We start from the raw sequence: 21,250 nt of genomic DNA, 5'->3' as shown, positions 1-21,250 counted from the left end.
AAGTGTAAAAACATTCTGCTGTGTAAGTCCACATTAGATAGCCATGCAGGATATAAAAAACAAGCATAGCCGTTGTAGCAGTTAATTACTTAAGAGTCATGGTAGATAAACATTTTGACCGTGTTTATTTCTAAGCCTCTTGATTTGCAGAAGCCCTTAAAGTTACTAATTAGGGCCTATAATCGCATTGCTGATTTGATTATTAAGAGAGACTTGCCTGCAAAGAGCAGAAAGGGAATCTTTCTGTTATTTAATATCGGGGTATCATTCTGTCACTTCAAAAGTAGGTGGACCACATCATTAATGTATAGGGTAAACAAGGTGGGATAGAGGACGCAGCCCTGTCCTAACCCATTGCGTGATTCTGATGCGACCCGTCAACTCCCCCTTGCTTCCCTATCTAACCTGAGCATAATTTGATTTGTGCAGCTTAGCTATTAAATTAACCAAGTTCATGGAGCATCACCCAATTGGTTTTTAGAACTCTCCAGAGGTTTTTTCGAGGAACAATGTCAAACGCTGCCCTATGGTCAAAGAATGCCAAATATAGCTTTTGCTTAAGCAGTAATATGTATTTCCAGTAAAGAACAACTAGTCTAAAGACCTGATCTGTAGTGCTAGCAGTGGGTCAGAAGCCACCTTGAAAAGGGGACAGAATATTGCTTCCATTGTCTCAGATTAAAAGTTTGTCAAGAACTTGTCCTGCAAAAAATTTTTTGCAAGTTGTCAATAAGGCTTATGGGCCCGCTAATAAGCCGATAAAAGGTGATCCCTGAACATTAGGGTTCACTTTTTTTTATAAACCGGGAAATCCTCAGCAGCCCTTGAAGAATCTGGGATCTCTCCTCCTTAGATATTGTGTTGGAAATAAGATTAGCCTAACTCCGAGGTCTGCAAACTTTTGGAGGTTGAGCCCCCCCAGCTGAATTGTTTTAGATGTCGGGCCCCCCCCACCACCTGACAAATTTCTGGAATCTGGGACACCAAATAATCGACCGCAACCCGCGTATCCCAGGCCATATCCGGCAGATAATGTTCAACAAAATAAGAGTGTTTAGTAAACTGCAGGGTTGTGAGTGGGTGTGGTTAAATGGCACAGGCTTATTACACAGCTCAAAACACAGTTTTCCAAGATAAAATGTGCACAAATTGTTTTTACTAGGACGCTTTGTTTTACACATGACATAGATTGAAAATAACACAATTGAAAATAACACCACCAACGTTAATGTGACAAGTGTCCCTGTTTCTCGCCACAGAGACGGTCAGTCTGTGGATGGATTTTTGCTACTGCCGTCCTCCGGTTGTGCTCAACAACCAGAAATTCTAAAAGTGTTTACATCTAATATTCAGAGATAGTGATGTGTGTTTTCACTGTTGTAACACAGCAGCAGCCCACTAATTTTACAGCGAATAATATCTGTGACATCCTTCAATTACTCATATGTGAGGACCCGTTTTGATCTAAAATAAACTTTTTTATGGTTGTTGCATCAAACAAACACATTTCTCTGCACATAGTAATATACTCTCTCAAATCAATCACATTAAAAATAAATGAAAATGATGGTATTTACAAGAATCTGTTTAGGAATTATTCCAGGCCATCAGGGCAAAAACAGAGCTGTTGCTATCAAGGGGCCCCCTGAAAGGCTGGATTGCAGTGCATGTAAATGTGTACTTTTGTAATTTAGGACGAAAACCTTGATGGGGCACTACATGCCAATACGTGTGTACAGGGGCGCAACTAGACCTGAACTTCGTGGGGAGCTAACACTCTCAGCTAGGGCTGGCCCTAGCACTGGTCGCACACAGTGCAGTTTTTGGCACCCCCACCCCATTTCCTCTTTGTCCATGAATTCCCTCACTATTACTAACTAACAATGCACCTCATCTCTCAAAAGCCCCTTTCTGACAAACATTTCATTTTTTTATAGCGCTTCTCATAGTTTACTTACACTCAGTTCTCTAATCTGCATGGTACACATTCTTTGTAGCAGGCACATTAACCATCTGCGCTGTGTGGGGGCCCAGGAGTGCCCATGTGAGTGCACGGTGAGAGATGTGAGAGTAGGGTAAGAGGAGTGACTGCAGGGTGAGTGAGGTGACCATATGAATTTGGGTGGAGATGTGAGTGCAGAGTGGGATGAATGAATGTATGGTTAGTGATGGGCTTGTTTGAGTGAGCTGCAGATTGAGCAGTGAGGGGGACAGGTGAGTGAAGTATCACATAAGTGCAGGGTGAGTAGTGAGCTCGTGTCACTGCAGGGTGAAGTACAGGGTGACCAGCGCAAGTGCATTGTGAGTGCAGGTGGAGGAAATAAATGATGTGCTGATCTTGCAAGAAACTTTCAGTCTTGTGATTAGGTTGCCAGCTCATTAGATCGATGTCCCTGGCTGTACAAAAATAAACACCTAAAGAAGTATTTTCAGCACTCTGTGCATACTTCCAACAGCAAATATAAATAGAAAGCATTTTTAATTGTGTTCTAGGGCTGCCTGAATGATCCATGACTGATAATTAAAGGGAACAAAGACAGAAAAGTCACATTACAAATATATACATACTATTTTGTTTATACCCCTATCATTGTCAAGATAAGGCCTTTGCAGGCTCTTTAACCCCTTCCCCGCTCATGACGGAACCACTCCGTCATGAGCCACGGTTGCCGTGTGCTCATGACGGAGTGGTTCCGTCATGCCGCGACCGTTGGCGGCCGCTCCTCCCAAGCGGCGCTGTTTCCCCGCCTGTGCGGGGGGACAATGCAACTGGGCGGAGTCATGACGGAACCACTCCGTCATGAGCACAGCTCAACCGTGGCTCATGACGGAGTGGCTCCGTCATGAGCACAGCGCCACCGCGCTGCCCCCCCCACACCCCCCAGCGCTGCGGCGGAATTCTCGCCGCAGCGAAGGGGTTAAACAATAAATGGCTGGTATTTTTCTTTTGTCAACCCTACATTATAATCCTTTTCATGAAAAGCATTCTCGCACTACAGCAGTAAATGTAAAATACAAATGTAAGGAAAAGGCAGAGTGGGGGAGCAGGGGGTACTGGAACCAGAAAAAAGAACTTTGCCTCGGTAACCAGTTTCCTAATGTATGTAAATATGCAAATGGTCTTGGGGGGGGGGGGGGGGGGGCGGAGCTTGCCACGAAGCGAGATGGTCGCGTCCTAGGCGAGCTCCTTGCAGATGCCCTAAAAATCCTTCACAATCCTACATGATGGAAACTTGACTGTAGCTGACTGGTGCAGCCTGCTACTACTGATCACCGGGCACCCGTTCATATCAGGAATTTGCAAACGGCGGCATTTTTACAGCCCGGAACGCGACGCGGAGTTCCTGCGGCCTGGCCGGGAGAATTCGAAACAGAAGCAGCGGCCTCACGTGAGGAACGTGGCTGACACGCACAGCACAGCCCAGGTGGAGCTCCCTGCCCGGTGCGGTCGGAACTCCCCCCTTGGAGCTACTGGAGACGAAGAGGATCAAAACAGAGGGACGGAGGTGAAGCACCTGCGGAGTGAGTAGCGGCGACAGTACAGGTGCAGATAACACGGGGAAGGCACCATTTGAATTGAAATACACGGTTGGGGAAGAAACGCCATGGTAATCTAGTGCAGGCCCCGGCGTTGCATGGTGGTTTGAACATTGAATGCTACATACGGCCCGTGGATAAACAGACGGGATCTGGAGACGCTGCGCAGCCGGGGAGGATAACACGCACAGTAATTATGATACTCTCCGCCCCCCCCCCCCCGGGGGATATATCGCGCTGGATACTTGAGAGAGAAGAAGAAGCAGCGCGCATTGGCCAAAACACAGGGCAGTGACAGTGGCACAACAATTTCCTGCGCCTGGCTGGAGAACTTGAACTGGTAAAACCCCTTCATGTTGCATCTGCGCACCATGATCCTGGCACAGATTCTTTGAGGCCTGGTCTTGTGCTTGCGCAGGTAGCGTGGGCCCTTTCTCCTACAGTCACCGGTGGGGGCCTGGACGCTGCTGGACTGCACCCGGCTACCTATACACTCACAAACATCGTGTGACCTGAGAGCGACAGATTATAAGGGCAGCACGGTGGAATGATGGTCATACCCTCACTCCCATAAAACTCATCGGGGGAAGACAAACAGGTGCCCCAAACACAGGAGAGAAGTGCTGGGATATCGGTCGCCTAGAGAGGGAAGTGGTGCATACCGGACATACTGGCCCTTCACACTGCAGTAAAGCGACGGTGAAGAGGGACACGACTGGGGCACGGTGACATCCCTGAATATTAGCCTGCTAGCACAGGGATACACAGCGCTTTGGGTCCACTTGCATCGCTTGTCTGCCCGGACTGGTGCTTGACCTGTGCCGTTGGGCCCCACACCATAAAGGGGGCATACCCGCACTGTGACGATCTCTGGGCGCCGACGGTACGTTCCTGCTCGATGCCGCTCTTCTCCGAAGCACCTGGCACGGAGGCCGAACACAATCGGTAAATATGGGCAAGACGGATAGGAATCAGCCCAAAATAACTTTTGAAGAAGCAAAAAAACAAACGGACCAAGGTGCGGAGGAACAGTCACACACGCAGGCGGCAACGGGTGTCATGGGAGGGGTCACCAACGACTATGTGCAAGCCATGTTTACTACGATACAAGCAGCTTTAACTAACATTGATGGCAAAATTGACTCTCTGACGTACTGGGTTGACAGGATGTCTGAGCGCTTGGACAAGCACATGGAAAGACTTGATATGTCTGAGCGCCGAATATCCAAGACCGAAGATGCTCAGGTACAGATGGACACGAAGCAGGTGAAGATGGGCAAACATCTGGCGGCTCTAACAGCAAAAGCAGAAGATTTGGAAGCGAGATCCCGCAGAAACAACATCCGCCTGACGGGCATATCTGAAACGACGAATACGGGACCTATAGAGAGATATGTCGAACAATTGCTCATCTCAGTGCTAGGACGGGAGACGTTCTCCGAAATATTCATTGTCGAGAGAGCGCACAGATCATTGGCACCATAGCCACCAGCCGGCTCGAGACCAAGGCCGATCATAGCTCGGATATTAAACTACAGGGACTGCGACGCAGCACTTCAGAAGGCTAGAGAGTTGGGGAAATTGAACCACGAAGGTATGGATATATCCCTATATCCTGGCTTTACTGTGTCTGTCCAGGAGGCAAGGAAGAAGTTTGGCCCAGCAAAACAAAAACTGAGGGACTTGAATATACCATATGCCATGTTGTACCCTGCCTGGCTCAAGATCACGGACGATGGAAAGACAAAGATTTATAATGAGCCAAAGGATGCGCTGAAATTTCTCCCACAGAAAGGACAACGAGGACCGAGAATGAAATCTCCGAGAGGGGATCAGGACGAACAATCTACTACGTCAGACGTCGAATAGCCGTACATTGAAAGAGTCAGCTGGCATCCTGACCAGCCAGAACAATGCTAATCAGAACACAAGCCTGGACCTGATAGCCGAGAGAAATTGCTGCGAGCTACAGGAGCGTTCACTTCCCTACACCAAAAAGCATGGTTACACGAAAGCAACAGTCGATCACAGTGTGCAAACGCTTTTCCAGATGGTCCCCGGGAAGCTGTGCCTGTCGATAGACACTGGTCGAGGATCAGGACTGCTATGTACCTAATACAGATAAGTCAGATTTCCGCATAAATGAGTACCCAACCACAATGCTGTGCTCTGAATTGTGAAAGCATGTTTGGTCTTTGACATTTTTATGGTACATCATAATATCGCTACATAACTCACCTGGTGAAAATGTGTAAGTACAATATGCTATGTTAAGTTTCTTGATGCATACGTTCACAGGGCATCCGCCCATTTGGGGACAGTCCACAGGGAATGGGCTGGTAGTTCTCGCCCTTCTGTGTGCACCACACCGGTTTACTGTTTGGGGTTTTTTGTTATATGTAGGGGAGGGGGAGGTAGTGTGACTTTGATACGTCGATCTGGGATTGGCTCCGCCAAAGGGGATGGGGCGGAGTGGGTGGGGGAGATGGTTGGAGAAGGTAGAAAATGTCTGGTCAACACTGATAAATTGTACACACAGTTTTTGCTTTACACCTGGAGCTTGCGGTGGAGATGTTTACCTTGTATAGGGAAAGATGAGCATGGTTGACACTGACAAGAATACCCGAAAACTAACGTTCATAATGTGGAACGTTCGCGGGCTTCAAAACCCACAGAAAATACGTAAAGTATTCGCATACTTTGACAGACATGGTATAGAAGTGGCGTGTATACATAAACACATCTTACCTCTATTACTGAAACACGGGTGGGTACAAGATGAACATCGTACCGCATGGCGTCCTCATACTCTATGTATGCCAGAGGTGTCTTACTGTTAATTAGGCAAAGCACCCCATTCCAGCTTATTCGCACAGTTAAAGATGACCACGGGCGTTATGTCATAGTGCAGGGAAATTTCGGAGGCACAGTACTAACGATAATCACGTCCTATGGTCCAAATACCGATGACCCCAGTTTTTATGCAGATATATGGACTAAACTTAGGGAATTCCTGTGCGCGCCAATAATATAGGGTGGAGATTTCAATACATGCCTGGACCCAGCCCTAGATAGGTCGACCGGTAATAAAAGGTACGGTAAAAAAGTCTGTATGCAGACGTGGGGGATGACCGACATATGGAGACTAAGAAATGAAGGATGTAGAGAAGGAACATGTACATCAACGACACACAACACATGGTCACGGATAGACTACTGGCTGATTACACATGAAGCATGCACGCGGACGAAAACGATCAGACACCTACCCAAGACACTTATCAGACCACTCCCCGGTCTGTCTCACGCTGGAGGTCCCCACATACATACCTAGTCATTGTCACATGGAAGCGCCCTTTTGGACCAAGTGTTCTATAGCGAGCTAAGACAAGCCATAGGGGATTATTTTGATTAAACTCCGGATCAGTGGATAGCGCAGGAACGTTATGGGAGGCATTTAAAGTCACAATTCGGGGTCACTGCATTAGTAAGCATGCAGGGATCTTGAAGGATATTCAGCAGCAACTAAACATAATTGAAAGGGATATTAGCCAACTTGAGGCGGAATACACACAGACGCGGAATCCTACTTTATTGGTAACAATCAGGGAGCGGATGCACGACTACCAGAAATACGCTACGGATGAGATAAAATATAAATCACGACGATACACAGCGCGGAATTATGGAGAGGGAGGCAGCCGGGGACGCGCCTTGTCCAGCAAAATTGGACCGTCACTCACAACGTCATACATAACACAGATTAGGGATGATGAAGACCAAACGTTATACAACACCACGTCCATTTTGAACTGTTTAAAGAGCTATTATTTTCAACTCTATGGGGAAAAAAACAAATACCACATCAGCAGACGTTAACCAATATCTTCAGGATCTAGCTCTTGCATGGTTATCAGACACTCAGCAAAAGTTTTTAGGCCATCATATCACTAAAGATGAACTTATAGACGCAATAAACTCCTTGCCCAATAACAAGGCCCCTGGTCTGGATGGGCTACCTGGGGAGTTCTACAAAGCATATAAGGACTTGTTGATACCATATTTAGCTGCAATGTATGAAGAAGCATATGCAGAAGGTAGACTTCCTGCATCACTGAGGGAAGCACTTCTAGTGGCGCTCCCAAAACCGGACAAGGACTTAACCAGATGCGAATCCTATCGGCCCTTGTCATCAATCAATATTGATGTTAAAATCCTGGCAAAGGTTATTGCTACCAGGATACAGCTACTGCAGGAGAAGCTAGTATTACCTGACCAAGTAGGATTCGTACCAACTAGATCCATCACTCAAAACGTACGTACCATATTTGCACTGTACCACCACCTGGATCCAGAGTTACCGGCGTCAGCGGCTTTGTTGGATTCTGCGAAAGCTTTTGATTCAGTGGAATGCACGTACATGTTCGCAGGATGGGCTTTCCAGAACAGTTTTGGATGGAACTTTTATACATTGACCCCACGGCTAGAATTGGAATAAATAGGCAAACTTCTGACCCCATTAGTATAGGCAGAGGGACGAGACAGGGCTGTCCGCTCTCGCCAATCTTGTTCACGCTGGTCTTGGAGCCATTAGCTTGCAGAATCCGTCAGCGCCACCCGGAAGCTGCTTTGCAGTTTAACCTTCGCCCCCTTAGCATTTCACTATACGCAGATGACATGGTACTATTCACTCGCCACCCAAATACACATTTAAATAGCCTTATAAGAGAATATATCCGCTTTGAGCAGTATGCGGGGTTGCGAATAAATTGGGACAAGTCAGTGATCATACCTCTTACGTTGGCCACAACCCAGCCGAAATTAGACTACCCCCTAAAATGGCAAACTGACCCAGTTAAATACCTGGGCATATGGATACATAGGGACCCGGAACTAGTAATAGGGGAAAACTATGGAAGGGCGACGACTAAATTTGACGAACAGATAGCTAGATGGATACAGATGCCCCTATCATTAGCAGATAGGCTAGCTCTGCAAAAAATGATAGTCTTACCCTAATTTTTATATTTATTTATTAATATTCCTATCTGATTAACACAGGCACTGTTCTCTAAACTAAGGTCGGCAATGCAGAAACTAACATGGGTGGGAAAACAAGCCAGAGTAAGTTGGAACATACTAACGAAACCGTATCATAAGGGAGGTTTCGGGGCACCAGATTTACAATGATATTTCTACTGTGCACAGGCGCAACACGCTCATTACTGGACACAACCACATGCGTACATTCCGCATGTGGCAGTGGAAAAGGATAGTGTACAACCCACTCTACTGATAGCCTTTGTGTCCGACCCGAAGTACCACACAAATAGGGACACGATCCAAACTGTGCACTGCACTTCCAGAGCATGGTATATGCTAGCACGCCGAGCTAACAAACTACCTATTTACGCCCCATCGCTCCCTGTCGCGAACCATCCGAAATTATCGGTAACACAAGAGAAAAAAATGACACTACTGCTAGCGTACATGAAGCTTTCCACAATGAGGGAAGTCTTTCCACACGGTAGATTGGTCCAAAGGGGCGACCCGTCATTAAGCATACATAACACACCAATGAAGATGTTTGCTCACTTGCATCTACAAGTGGCGATCAGGGCGCTATACACCTCCTATCCGGAGGAACCACCAACGCTGCAGGCATTACAGACACTACTGACAGCACCTACTCGCCAGAAATTAGTCACACGCCTGTACAATGCGTCAAAGTCACAACAAAGTGGGATTGCAAACAGATCACTCACTAAGTGGGAAACATTGATAGGAGACAGCATTGACGAAGGGGATTGGGAATATAGCTGCACGCAACTACAATTGATGACATCCAATTGTAATTTACAAATAATACACTTTAAATTCTTACACCAATTTTATTATACCCTGATCCAGTTACACAGATATGGCCTTAGATCGCATGACAAGTGTTATAGGTGTGATGCTTTGAACGTGGACTTTCTGCACATGGCGTGGGCATGCCCGCAGATACACAAGTACTGGCAAGATGTCATGGGAGCGCTTACCGAGATGTTAGTAGAACTGGTACCGAATACTCCTCTAGTGTGTTTACTGGGCATATACAAACTAAAACCTGCAAAACGACGAAAATTCCTGGCCGTAGCGCTACCGTTAGCAAAACGTTGAGTTGCTATTAGATGGGGCAGCAAACGCCCCCCCCCCTAGGTTCAAAGACTGGCTTATAGACATGTCCTATTGTAGGGAAACCATGGAGGTTTACGCAGAAGAACTGCCGCAGGCATCAAGGCCTCATGATTTCTGGGAACCCCTAAAGCAATACCTTCTGTCTATACAAGGGGGCGATTGATATATGATAATCGATGGACCAGTAGATCATGTGACACTTGTGTTGATTCTTCATGTTCAGCGGAGAGAGAAGAGATGTAAGATTTCCCCATGCGTCTCGTTATGTCTCTAAATGAAGAATGCCGTGTTGTAAGCTCTGAAAATTCTGGGTGGATGTCAGGGCCCCGTGATGTGATGATACATTTACTACCATCCCTATGTATCCACGAAAACGGTAACTACTGATGTATATTGTTGTATAAGTATGCTGTGATTTGTACTTTGTGAACAGCTGGCTCTACTGTATATGTGATTTGCAATTCTTGACTAGACGAAATAAACAAATTAAAAAAATAAATAAATATGCAAATGGTCTTTAAAGACCTGTAAAAAATTGAGGCGTGCCGGAGAGAAGGTTCCAGACACTGCCCAGCCGAGTTCACAGCAGATCGAGCTGTAGCAGCCCACAGACGCACGACGGGGGGGGGAGGGCTGAAGCCCTTTTAGCCCTATGGGCTTTGCGCGCCTGATGGTGTCCTACTGCTCCAAGAGACAGCACAGCTCGAAGGGCGGGGGGCACTGATACAGAAGCGCAGACAACATCACACATGTAGGACATCACTTTCGAATGTGCAATGCATTGTGGGAATGGCATGTAAACCATGTAGGGCACATTTTACAACAAGAGTCTGGGTGTTGCTGCCCCTCTGTCCTATACTGAAGGAAGATGTGCTGTAACTGAAAGCAAGACATAAACCAACTGTGTCACTTTTACTCTCCTCCCCTTTTCTCCCAGTATTTCTCAGGTGCAGGCCTCGGATGCTGGTAATTACACCTGCATTGCCTCCAGCCAGACGGGCGTAGCCTAGAGGACATTCATCCTTCTGGTCCAGAATAGGTGCCGGTCGCACTTTATTGAATGGCATACTTAAGTATGAAATTCATACGAGTTGAATAAATAGAAAGGTTATAGAAACCTCAGCCAGAAGCAGTGGAAAGGATGGGGTTCTCTGTGATTGCCCAATTATTCCTGTAGAGCAGGCAACCGATTTAACGTTCTGATACATTTTTGAAGTCCCTGGGTTTCGGGTGGTGCAGGTGTAGCACAGTGGACGCCTCGGCTGATGTTAATTACCTATTTTAGTATTGTATTTCAGTGATGGTATGGTACCTTGTCACCTTTTGACACTTTGAAGCACTTCAAGACAATGCGAGAAACAAAAATGTGCAAACTGAGACGGAACTAGGTAAATGTAGACATTCATAGCAGGCAAACCGTGCATAGCGTGTTGAAGGTGGAAGCAGAGGACATGCATTGCAGTATAATCAGTGGAACGCCGGGGTGTGGTTTATGTAAAGTGCTCTGCTGGAATTTAAGTCTGTAAAATCTGACGTCCAAGCTCTCTTAGCGCAGAATTCGTAATTCTAAATTTGGCACAAACACTGTTTTCTGCAGACTTTGAAGTTACCACAGCCCTGGAATGAGGCTATAAACCGGGGCATTGATACCACAGGGGATGCTGGTATAATTTTAAGACTTTGACTCCTTTCGGGGAAGAGCTAACCCTCCCAGGTCAGGGTTAATTCCTAGAGCTGAAATGTTTGTTGCTTTCGGTTTCATAGCATCTCCTTGAATCCCACTGCAGCTGAAGCATTTCAGCTCTAGAAATGAACCCCGTGCTGGGACCATTAGCTCTTGATAATACAAAAACCACGTCGTGCCCCATCGATTTCATCTCCCTCCCCCTTACCGCCGAACGCCGCTGATTGGTTGCTGCTCCGTAGTTCTCCAATCGACTTAAGACCTGGGCCAGTGGAAAACAAAGGAAAGAGTTTAGGGTGGAGTTCCTTCCCCCTTCTCCCCACCTCCTCCCCCCTGGGGTGTGCACCCCACAGATTGAAGAACTCTGGCCTAACCAGTCCAGATTAGGGGTTTTGATTTGTAGAGATCACCTGGTATTTTATTAGGTCCTGGTAGATTTGAAAAGGGAAATAGCATTGGATGTGTCCTCTAAGGTAAAGAACATTGGTTCATTTGGCTTGCTGACTTCTGTTACCCTTCCAATACTGAGTGGTGACCTCAGTATCTCAGGATCTGGGGAGCTCCTAACTGCTACTACAACTTCACTGAATCATACAGCTTACTAAGATGGTTTACCCAGCACTCTGGTTGAATGTAATAATGAAATACTCTAGGCTCTTCAGTAGTGCTGTCTGATAGTTGCCAAAATGATCTGTTGTCCTTCAGTTTTATGGCAAGTAGCAACTCTTGCCATATTTTGTCTTTGCTTGGAGTCTATTCCTTACCTCTTCCCTCACCCAGCTTTGGTCATTTTACATTCCAAATTGAACCATTTAACCAGTGGCATCTGTCACAAACAAACGGTGGTGGGGCAGGTGGAGGGAATGCGGGGGGAGCCTGGTACGGGGGTGTTAGAAGCATTCCTTCAGCTGCTGGCCGCCGCTCCTCTTACTGGTCCCAGCAGCCCCTGGGACAGACTCCTATCACACCCTCGGGCTGCAGTGCAGCGCAGGGATTGGCCTGAGCAGGCTGGAATGACGCTCTGCTCAGGGAGTCTGCGGGGGTTTCTCCAGCCCGGCTGCTCAATGCAGCCAGGCTGGAGAAACTAAAGTGCGCCTGTGTGTTTTGGTCAGCCTGAGACGGATGGCAAAACACACATGAACACTTAAGTAGTGCATGTAGCACTCCCTCTCCCCCCTACCATGCCTCGGCCCCACCACTCCCTACAGCTCTGGCTCAGAACCAGCATATGCTAAATAAAACGATGCAAGAACATAGTGTTATTTTTTATTTGCTGGCTCTGAGCCAGGCAGTGGAGCAACGCTCCTCCGTCGTTGCGGAGGAGCCGCCTCTGCATTTAACTACTGTGGTGGGCGTGGACTTCCTTGGAGTAACTATTTTGTAAAAAAAAATACCTTTCAACAAGGAAAAGAAGGATTTGTGAATCTCCAAAATTGGTATAGCAATACTGGAGACATTTGCAAAGTCAGTGAAAGGTCAGAAACAAATAAAGCCACTCTCCTACGGTTACTAACTAGCAGTGGTTCAGGGACAGTTATAGATAAGCTAGACTAGCCCTTTTTAGGACATAACCTGAAAGAAATAACAGCAGTGAGTTGTGGTCACTGTCGGAGCAAATATTCAGTCTCATATTTTTCAACAATGACCATAACATGACGTCTAAGAATCCCTAATCAATGATGCTTGTGTAAAACCCCCACTTGAAAGTGGGCCTCCTTGGAGAGTCTGATTGAGACTGACCATTACAGGTCCAAATAATTTGCCCCACAACTATGGAAGTCAGCTGCAGGGCTAGTCTTGTAAAATTGATCTAACCTTTCCCTCTATTTGGGGAATATTCCAAATTGTATCCTCGTCTTCGATCAGATAGAAAATATGGGGAAAGGATTAAAAAAAAGTATTAAAATCGCCTGCAACTATTACTTTTGAATTCTGTTGGCAGGTTTCCATTATTTAATCTAGATGAGTCAGAACAGGTGACTCTACACCTGCTGCAACAGGTCTGACATAGACATCAATCAGCGATAGTTTTAACTCTGTCGGGAGCTTAAGCAACACACCCAGCAAATCTTGGGAATCAATTGTAATATCTGTATGGCTACAGTGCAAATCGATTCAGAGTCCAGTAGTTTTAATTTGATACCAACCAAGTTCCAGGAGATGATAGTAAAAGTAGGCAGGAAATCAGTGGCTCCATTCGACTGTGCGATCACCAGAGAGCAGGATGCTAAGGTTGAATCATCATTTGATACACTGTCAAGTGTCTTCCTTCAAGATTGGTCTAAGATTTTGTCATGATCCCGGGTTCTGTGACTGGGGCCGCGGACCACAGGTACAGAGTCTAAACAAATATCCTCCCTAGGCTGCTTGGGTAAGTCAATGAGTCATTTAATAGCTTTCAGATTGGAGGTCTCAGATTTTGCAGCAGAGACAGGGTTTCAGAGTACATGAACTACGTGTAGTCATCCCAGAAGTGTAATTACCAAAAGGTGTTGATAGTTTGGGTCGGATAGTGGTCTTGGCAGGTTCCGCAAGGTGACGGGTGCATATTTCAAAATTAATACGTTTGTCAACCAGTTTTTCCTCAAAAAATGTAACCAAGATATAGTCGCAAGTAGAGGGTCCTGTTTGGTGTAATTTAACAGATTCAATCTCAGATCTGACTATAGAACAGTTCTAAAGTTCACTTAATTAAGTAAGAATCAAAAGCCTGGAAATAGCTTAGGCACATCAATCATGTAAATTTTCTTTTTATTTGGAGTTTCCACTGGAGGTTGGGGGGAGGGGGGAATACCCCGGATTACAAAGATGTGGAAAAGACTGAGACTTTAGGGCAGGAGAATGAAAAATTTCCTAGCTATTGTAACGGAATGTTTCAATTTTATTAAGGACTCGGAGGCGAGTATTATGTTATACTTTACTTCATTTTAACAGCAACCATTTTTATCATCACAACAAAGACCACATTTCCCAGAGGACTAGGAAAATTGGCGAAAAAACAAACATATCCCTTGAATACAATGTCCAATCACAATGCAGGGTCCAACATGTAGTCTCTTGCCCATCTTTCGTTGTGCGAGTCACGCCATCCGTCTTATTCTATGCATCCTGTTTCCCAGAATCCGCTCCTGGAACCAAAACACAAGATCAGAACTAGAAACCAATACCGGCGAAATTGCATACAATTTAAAAAAACATTGTTTGACAGCGAAAAAGCTCTGAACATTCGAAACACAAGAATTCCCAAGAACATCTGTCCCATTTTGGGATACAAAGTCACTTCAAACTTTATGCAATTAAGTCTAGAAGTGAAATAAAAACAGGAAGATCTCCGCAGGCGGGATAATCCATGCCTCTGAGTCCTTAATAGAATTGAAACTTTCCGTTACGATAGCTAGGACATTTCCCATTCTATGTCAGGACAGGAGGCTTCGGATTATGCTAGTTTAAAGCTTACTTACCACCAAATGTGCCATATCAATAATCTGCTTGACATAGAACCTTTTAAAGATTGAATCTAAGGACCAATCCACCGCATTCATTATGTCCTCCAACCTCTCTCCAAGCGTGAAAGCTTTGGAAGCCATCGCCCCCCTTGTGGAAATGTGGATTTTCCTGATCAGTTATGTCCCCTATCTTGGACCCCAACGGTTCTATATGCATGTTACAAGTACATGTATGTTCCCTCCAGTTCCAGTTTCTAAGACGCAAACATATGTGTGTCTACCGTCGACATGTTCTCTGTCAGATCCGCCATCAATGGGCTGGATATTCGATTCCTAAGTATGAAAGGCCACCGACTTTATATGGCTAAGTTACTACATTTTTACAGTTCAGGCAAGTAGGCCCGATTCTGTCCTCAAAGCCTTTCCCTGCTCTCTGTCTCTGACAGCTTCAGCTTGAGCTCGCATCTGTATCCATGAACTTTGTCCTACTCCCTGTGCAGCTAACGGTGCCTGCCTCGGCCAGTTTTCGCCTGCCTGCCAAGAAGCTGTATTTCACCTTCGAATTATCTATTTTGCTCTTCTGCCGATGCATTCCTGTCTAGTGATTTAGGTAAACATTTCCTTTAGCTCACAAGCAAAGGACTCAGCCTTTCCGTCCTCCTGCAAGTGATTCATAGCCCTGCTGCCATGGAAAGTTTTCTGCCCCTCGCATCTCATATAGACACTTAGACGTTTGTGCACGCACACAGTCAGTATAGACTAGATTCTGTCCGAGAGTCCTTCCTTGTGGATAACATAGTTCTCTAAACATAGGATGTTAGATATGATTTGGGATTAGGTTGACTTGACCCCCCAGACTTCTCGTCTCCACATGTAGAGCTAAATGTCAAGTCCCCTTCACCCCCTAGTTGCACGTCACTCACACGTCATGCTGCTGCGCGCGCATCTATGCCAAGTATTATCTTATAGATCCACCTATGTCTGATAATCCTAACCAATCATGTTTCTTTTATTCCTTATTACGCCTAGTTTCGATTACGCACCTGTTATGTCACTTTTCTTATCAAATGTTACGCCTTCTACATTCGTTTCATTGTAATGTACTTATTATAAAAATGCATGTCTGTCAATAAAGTATTGTACTTCACTTCCTGAACCCTCGTGGTGACGGAACCTGAAGGCCGCGACTCGAGTCGGCCATTTTGAATGGAATAAAGCCCATTTAGAAAACCTCTTATACCACGGATTCTGCCTCTTGTTATTTTGAGCTATTTTACTTTATTTTAAGATTCCGTATGAAATTCAGTCCGGTAAAGAAGATTTTATTTACCACATAATGGCGCCCGAATAGGGACACTTTCTCATCTCACGCGCCGGCGGTGCGTTGCAGGCCCGGTCTCCTGCCACAGCTGGACGGACCATAAACGCGTACCAGCAGGATTTCCTGTAAGCTCCCTCCGGTCAAGCGGGGGCGACTGAGGCTGCGATCAACCCAGACGAGGCGGTGAGAAGTGCGAAGTATCCCGACCAGAGCCTAGCTGAGAGAGCAAGATCCGAGGTATACAGAGGCCCACCAGGTTTCTCGAAATCCCGATGTCCAGAGGGTCCGCTGTCCGCAGTCATCGAGTCCTGTCCATTCTCTGAGGCCTTCCGTTTCAAGGAGCTACTCGGTGAGTACCATCGCCGGGGAGGCGTGTTGACGCGCACATAGGTTGTGCCGGTCAAGACGGATTTGGGTACACAAATCCGGTCTGCACTGTTTAGCAGTGTATATGTACTGTTTAGCAGTATATCAAGTATTCCGAAGTATGCAGTTTATTGTCAAGAATTCAGCGTGGTGATTAGTTAAGCAGACTGTCATCATTGTCGCTCATTGTTAAATGTTTAATGTTTAATGTTTTCAGAAATGTCTTGCATATTGTGGTATGAATGATTGTTCATTGTACACTGTTCATTATTGGGGTTTTTTTCGTATTAAGTAAGTTCAAGAGTAAGTATCAGATCAGTTGTCAATATGCCGCTCTTCTCGAAGTTAAGACAGATTACTACCAGAAAAGGGGTGCTTGAAGAAGCAGTTCCTATTCCTCCTAGGGACACTCCAGGGCATTTTATGTACCATAAGCATGGCTTAGATGCCATATTGTTTCTTGATCTATGGGTAGATTATACCAAGGGATTACCGGAAAGTCAAAGGTGGCCCGTAGCGGGAACCTGGGATGCAGAGTGCATCATGAAAGTAGAGGAAGAGTTATGGAAAAGAAAGGTCAGACAGTCACAGAAAGACGCTGTTGAGTTATGGCGTAAAGAATCTCATAGACGAACAGAAAAAGCACGTAGACAAGAAGAGAGGAGTAAAGAAAGTTCAAATAAAGTTCAAGAAAATCTATTAATTGAGGAAGGTATCCGAGTGAAATCAGAACAAGTAAATAGACAAAGAAATGCTCTTATGAATGGTATGTATCCCCTTCTAGCCGAAGGACTACCTAAGGCTGCTCCAGAGATGCCAAAAGACTTGCCACCCCCATTATTTCCAATTAAGGTACATCCAAAAGGGCATCCCAGAACCGCAGAAGATGTTTTTCTTTCCTCATATCTAGACGACGCAGCTCCCGAGTATGCTAACGCCGCACCACATAGACCGTCTGGTGTAGGGGTTCAACGTCAGGATCAGGTATCTGTCCCCGTACAACAGCAAGTCCCGACACAAGCTTCGGCAAGCACATCTGTTTCCGCATCTGTCTCCGCAGTCGACTCTACAGAGGTATCGACGCCCATAGTTGCTGTGTCACGTTCAACGAACCCATTCACACCCGACGCCCCAGATGGGGCCACGAGAGGTGCTAGCATTACCTTTACACCACCTAGAATAAATAAACTTGTCTTTCAAGAGTCAGCACATTCACGTACACCTAAATTCGTAAGTGAACGTACGCTTAAAGAACTCCTTGTAAATTGTAGATATGACCCGGTGGTTGGTAAAGAGGATGAAATGGTCCTGGCATCATTACGTATCAGGCGAGCCGCAGAGTATTTAGCAAGGTTACCAGGAATGACTACGCATCTAGATAACATATATCATTTTGTTCAAACGGGACGAGATCCAGGATGTATTAACAGAGCTATGGAATTCCAGAAAGTAGAGATACAGGGGGAACTGTTACGTTTCCTCATAAATTGTGTGATCAGAAATCAAGACCGCCCGGGGGTAGACCCGAATGCAATGCTTATTCTTACAAGATGGAGTCAGAATATATCAGAAGGGAGACACGATAAGCAAAATTGTATAATAGCCATGTGCCGAAAAATCCGTAAAGAAATAGAGCGTATTCATGAAGAAAGATTGGGAACAGACGAGTTTGAGCAAGATGAAGTGTCCGAATCAGGGAATTCCGCAAGACAGTCAGAGACCATAGCCTATGTAGGCAGAGGAAGATCCTGTGAAAATACTAGATGTTTTTCTGATCCCATATACTCTGTATGCCCAAACAATAGCAGAACGTATCCGACGCCTATAATAAATCTGAAGTCTCCTGAACATTCGTTTCAAGCCGCAGATAAAATACTACGAGAACGAAGGGGTTACCACCTCCTCGATTCCATGGATGAGCAAGAATTAGCCAGATCAGCTGTTCACTGGATTGACAGTCCTGAAAAATACGGTGATGAGACCGTAGCACACACGTTTTTTAATCTCAGTGCAGATGAACAACGTTTAGCTGGAATATATATGATTCAGCAACTCCTCATATTATATAAGAGCCAACATGCTGACCCTGGTCCTTTACCTGATATATTAACGGAACTACTCACAAACAGATGGGGAGGTTCTAGTAACAAGCTAATTAAAAGAGATATTAGTGTCACGTAAGCAGTATGTCCTTTTTGTAAGTCCGGATTCTCTCTCGCTGCCCCGCAGAGAAAGAGCGCCGTACTATATGGATAGACAAAACCCCCTACGAGAAGTGCACCCAATAAAAGGCGAAGACAATGAGTTTCACCGTGTATTTGTTTACACACCCATATCAAAAATGGAATTATTAGAAATGAAAAAAGTAGTGCCTAGTCATGATAAAGACCCAGCGGGTTTCCACCGAGAAATTAAAGACATGTTACTGATGGGAGAGTACACCTTTCCTGATATTATGACGATATTAAAGGTGCTTTTGCCTGCTGGCATTTATGAAAAACTGAAAGAAAAAGAGTGGGAAGTGGGTGACCAAAAGATAGACTGGACAGCATTAGCAGAGGAAGAAAGGGGCCGAACTGCAGGTTCAGGGCTCGGGGATAAAGTTAAACTGTTACCAGGTTTACTAGTACAGGTACTGCCACGTTTATTAACTACAAAAAAGGAAGATTGGGGTGCAATCACAGCCTGCAAACAAAAGCAAGATGAAGACACAAGCGATTATTATGCTCGATTTGAAAAATGTTTTGGTATAAATAGTGGTATAAAAGCAAGTAGTGACTCATATCCACATTTATTTGTGACAAAATTAGTGGAAAATGCATTGCCTCCAGTAAAGAATAGAATATTGAAATTTGAGAGTACCTGGCAAAGTAACACTCCGTCGCAAATGCTACAAATGTTACAGTATCATCACAATAGAATTAGGGATGAACAAGAACACGAGCATAGACGCATGAAGGATACAAAAATGAAAATGCTAGTTTCTCAGACAGTACCAGCAGATGGTCACAAAAAGGGTGTGACACATTCTGGTGATTCTGCAGTTCCTGTAAAAGGAACCTGCAATTACTGTAAACAACTAGGCCATTATGTACACGATTGTCCAGTCCTGAAACGTAATATAGCTACAGGTATTGCAAAAGAGAGACCACGATTAGTTAGACACGATCAGAATGAACAAGGAACTATGCAGCATGGACAGTCCATGCCAGTTCAGCAACAGTCCATGCCAGCCTCACAGCAACCCATACAGTTTGTGCCAGCTGCACCACCGTTGCCTGCTACTGCCACACAAACCACAACACGACAAATGTATCAGACTGCACAGTATGAATACCCTGAGTATCAGCGTTACGCATGAACAAGCCTAGAGAGGGAAGTTGACTTACCGCTTATCGAGATTCCTGTAGATCAAGAAGGACCTTATGTACATAGTGAATTATTAGGTCAAGATAGAAAATTCTTACTCGATACAGGGGCAAGTCGAACAACTATAAAACGTAGTGAAGTTCCAGGGGCACCCCTCTCAGGCTCTCAAAATGTTTCCCTTGGTTTTTCAGGAAAACCTATTGTTAATGAAGTATCACAGCCTCTACCACTTACGATAGGACCTTTGACACGAACTACAGATTTATTGCTTACTAAGTCATGCCCAGAAAATCTGTTAGGAATTAAAACTCTGAAAGCACTAGGAGCCATAATATGTTGTTCTCCGGAAGGAGTAAGGTTGTTTTTACGTGATTTTAAAGGTCACTATGTGTCTAGAGACATGGATCCCCGACTACAGACTTTACCAGTACATCTATGGGCACAAGGCCCTACGGATGTTGGCTGCATGAACATTACACCCTATCGAGTCACACTGAAAGCAGGAGTGGTACTACCACGAATGCGACAATACAAGTTACCGCATGATGCTGTAGTGGCTTTGCTGAAAATCATTGATGAGCTGATTGCCCAGGGAGTAGTTGTAGAAACAGACTCCAATGTATGTAATTCACCGATAATTCCGATTCTTAAACGAACTGATCCTACTGCCCCACCAGTGTACCGATTGGTTATTGATTTGCGTGAACTAAACAAGTGTATTGTACCACAATTCCCTGTGGTCCCTGATATATCATCATTGTTGACAGCAATTGATTCCGAAGCAACATTCTTTACTGTAATCGATCTCAAGAATGCCTTTTTCAGCGTCCCAATAGATCCGGAAAGCCAATATTTGTTCGGATTCAGTTTAAATGGGCGCAGCTTTAAATTCTCACGCGCTCCCCAAGGATTCACAGAAAGCCCCAGCATCTACAGCCAAGCACTGAAACGAGAACTTGACAGTATCCACATGCCAGTCAATACTGCACTGCTTCAATATGTCGATGATCTGCTGATCACAGCGAGAAGCGAGCCAGAATGTGAAAAAGCTTCTCTGACAGTTTTACATTTTCTAGCCGACAAGGGGCACAAGGTGTCTCCTTCTAAGCTGCAATTCTGTGTCCAGCGAGTTATTTATCTTGGTCACTCGCTGTCCAAGGAGGGAAGGCAGCTTACACCAGATCGCATCCAGTTAATTGCTAACATGTCAATACCCCAGACACAAAAGGAGGTGCGGGCTTTCATAGGCCTCACTTCATATTGTAGGCAGTGGATCCCTCAGTACGCATTTCTAGCAAAACCACTCATTCAGTTAACCACACAGGAGGCAGCCACATCGACTGTTCT

The sequence above is a fragment of the Triturus cristatus genome, chromosome 3_2, assembly GCF_964204655.1.
Source record: "Triturus cristatus chromosome 3_2, aTriCri1.1, whole genome shotgun sequence".
NCBI lineage: Eukaryota > Metazoa > Chordata > Amphibia > Caudata > Salamandridae > Triturus > Triturus cristatus.
Note: the sequence above shows the minus strand (reverse complement) of the source record.